This window comes from Corvus brachyrhynchos, unplaced genomic scaffold (genome assembly GCF_000691975.1).
Source record: "Corvus brachyrhynchos isolate BGI_N302 unplaced genomic scaffold, ASM69197v1 scaffold114, whole genome shotgun sequence".
NCBI lineage: Eukaryota > Metazoa > Chordata > Aves > Passeriformes > Corvidae > Corvus > Corvus brachyrhynchos.
The window spans coordinates 6,426,958-6,430,146 of record NW_008238337.1 but is presented as its reverse complement, the minus strand read 5'-3'; the positions used below and the strand labels follow the sequence as shown (position 1 = coordinate 6,430,146).

General features: G+C 49.2%; 1 long non-coding RNA gene across 1 annotated transcript in view; it reads left to right on the top strand.

Annotated features, from left to right (window-relative positions):
- Positions 1 to 1,453, top strand: part of LOC108446890 — a 4,888-nt gene extending 3,435 nt beyond the window's left edge. The window contains exon 4 of the long non-coding RNA XR_001862232.1: positions 253 to 1,453. This is a non-coding gene — a long non-coding RNA (uncharacterized LOC108446890). The remainder of the gene's footprint in view (positions 1 to 252) is intronic.
- Positions 1,454 to 3,189: the final 1,736 nt, after the last annotated feature.

The following is a 3,189-nucleotide window of genomic DNA, read 5'->3' as shown; positions in this document are numbered from 1 at the left end:
CTCTCGGGTCTGGCCGGGAGGCTGCCCTGCAGAGCTGAGCTGGAATCACAAGCTGATAATCACTAAAGAGCTGACAGCCTCTGCACGGGCCCTCCTGGCCAGCAGTTGAGGGAAGACACCGGGCCTCGGGAAGGCGATTCCTTTCGGGACCATCTCCCCGGACTGCTCACCTCTTCCTGGGTCAGAGCCACTGACCCCTTCACCAGCTGTAATAGAGGAGGCTCATGTATCTGGTGTTATCTTATTTTCCAGATGTTTTTATTTCCCCAAAACGGGTGCCATGCTATCAGAGGGATGTCCTTTCTGGACTTCTGACATTCTTTAACAGGCACAGACTGGCGTGGTCAGCGAAGTCGCATCCTGGAGCGTCACGTTGTGCACCACAACCATGTGCTGCCACAGCAAGAAGCCACCAGCGGAGCTCTCCATCCAGCCCAGCGGTGCCAGGCAGGTGCCAGCCCCTCGGCGGGCAGGCTGCTGTGTCAGGCTGAGTGGTTTTCACCCACTTCAGACGCCGGCAGTGGCGATGCCGTGTGCAGCGGCCGTGGCGTCGGGAATGCCCAACGCGCCATCGCGCGAGGAGGTCTGAGCCCAGCCGGAGCGGCGCATTAAACATTGATCGCTCCATTTGTACGCACCGCTGGCGTCACGCCAGGATGAATCCGAAATGATTAAATCTCCAGCCGTGTCGCTTCCTTTCACAGCAACATAAAACATTTTTCTCCGCTCATCAGTGCGGTGATGTTGTGCCGAGGACAAGGGGCTGGGCCTCTGAGCTGTGCTGGATCTGTCGCTGGAGTGCCTCTCTGGCTGAGACACGTCCCCAGAGCTCCCACTCGGGGAAGATGCACAGCAGTCTCCAGTGGCCACATGACTCACCTCAGCCTCCCCTGTCACCTGAGCGAGACAAAGGCAATTGGGAAGGCAGAGAAGAAAATAACAAACTGTTGACCACATCGTAAATCCAAAGACGTGGCAACAACAGAGCTAAGGTCATTCATGCAGGAAATATTGTAAATGAAACTGCAGTGTTCGGATACAGAGTCTGCTGAGAAGGAAATCTCTTTTGGTAGCTTGCACCTGTTAGATACAAAGAAAAGGAAGGGACTGGATTTCTAAATTTTGCAGGAATCTATTTTTTTTCTCCAAAAGAGCATATTTATAGCTCTAGTAAAACTGCAAAATTGGTATATAAAAAAATCCTACAACAAGAAGAAATTGATTTCTGGATCTGATCAGAGCAAAGCTCTTAATCTTTGCTCCTCTTTTATAGAATTGCTGCCTGGACACCTCCTCTATGGGCCCAGGACCTAATGCTTTTTCAGCCCATTCTGAATGGAAAACTGTCAGGAAAGGGAAAGAATCTTAATTTATTCTCTCTTTCCTTGATTAAAAAAAAAAAAAAGAAAGAAAGAAAGAAATAGAAAAAGATAAAGAGATATTCAGATCAATTGCTCTCCTTTTTTCAGTGCTTCTCAGGTGATGGGAGAAAGTGAAGACTGTTGTAATCCCTTAAGCAGGCATTTCACAACAGCAGTCTCCAGACAGGACTCAGGTGGGTCTGGAAGTGCAGAGATATGAGCAGCTGAACTTCATGCTGATCTTTTTACAAATCAGTCCACGTGCTTTGTGATGTGAGCACGTAGAGAGGGTATCTTGCTTCATCTATAACTCAAAGGCCTTGGGGCTTTAAGTAGCAGCAGAAACAAGTTCCAAGAAAGACTCTGGAAGCGCCTACATAATCCCCTGTGATGGCATCCTGACTCGGACAAAGCTTTGGTCCCCAAAGAGGATTGAGAAGCTTTAAGCTTAAAGAAAAAACCCAAACAAGCAATTGGATCAGGTTTTATTAGAATAAAACCAGGGACGTTAAATTTTGCAAATGGAGCAAATGTAAAGCAGCTGTTTCCACCTTCCCTGCCCACAGGTGGGTCCTTGCTCCCAGAACTGGCTGTACCTCAATGGCCATCTGAGCTGCAACAGAGAGCTCCTGGTGGGAAACGGGTACTGTGATGGCACACCTAGGAGAGGAGTATTTGGAAACTGGGCAGGAAACCTCCTCTTCAGACTGGCAGGTGATCAGGAGATAGTCAGGCAGCCCCAAAAGAAGGGAACTGAGCATCCAGGTTCGGTTGCTGTGGCTGTAGGTGAGTCAGCCAGGCACAACATTCGTGTCTCTGCCTCAGCCTCTCTCCCCTTGCCTGTCTCCTGGCACCAGGGTCTCACAGATGCCTCCAGCAGTGCCTCTGTGTTTCAGATACCTATTTGTTAATAAGGCTAGAAGCTTTGGAAGGTCCTGTCTGACTTAATCCCTATTGATCACAGAGCCTTGATGTGAAGGAATTTTAAATTTCCAGCTGTTGACTGTTTAACAGCTTCTGACTTCAAAAGCTCTAGGAGCCTTCTCCTTTTAAAGACACTTTCCACTTAAGGAACATAAAGTCAGCCCCTCATTAATGCGTACTTCTCCCATAATTATACAAGCGTTTGTAGTGCAAACGCTCTGCTCTGTGCCACATGCACATTCCTCATCCAGGAAATCAATAGGCAATAAGCAACATCCATTTCTGATCTTTATAGTAGTCGTTTGCTGCAAGGGCAACTTTTACTCAGTTTGACAGTGCAGATGTAAAATAGATGATCTTTAAAACCACCTGGGTTTCCTCAGCTGGCAGCCCATTGTCCCCATATGAACCAGGGCATATTTCCCCATACCAGCTCGGCAGCTGGGAGGGCACCACTGCTCCAGGCCACTGGCACCTCCTCCCTCCCAGCCAGGAGCATGGAGCTGCTTGGGGGCTGGTCCCCAGACAAACTGAGAGCTGCCAGTGGGCCTCTCAGGCACAGAGGGTGACAGTCTGAGTTACAGCCCTGAGTCAGGGAGCATGAAGGAACCTGGAAATGATTATGGAGCGTACAGGGGAGCCTGAGCATTGGAGAGACTGCAGAAACCATGCTGATCCCTGGGGAGCTCAAACCATATAATTTACACAAGTGTATGCCTGAACTTACCTTTACAGTCATGCTCTTGAAAAAGAGTTTACTTAAAAGGGAGGGGATACATGCTCTGGGGCTGAAAGAGCAGCTGAGCAGAGCCAGGTTTATAGGCAGAGATTTGCATGCCTTCAAATTCACAACACAGCCTTCCTGTGTGTTGCATGGCTGGGATGGAGGCAGTGAGGGGCTGGA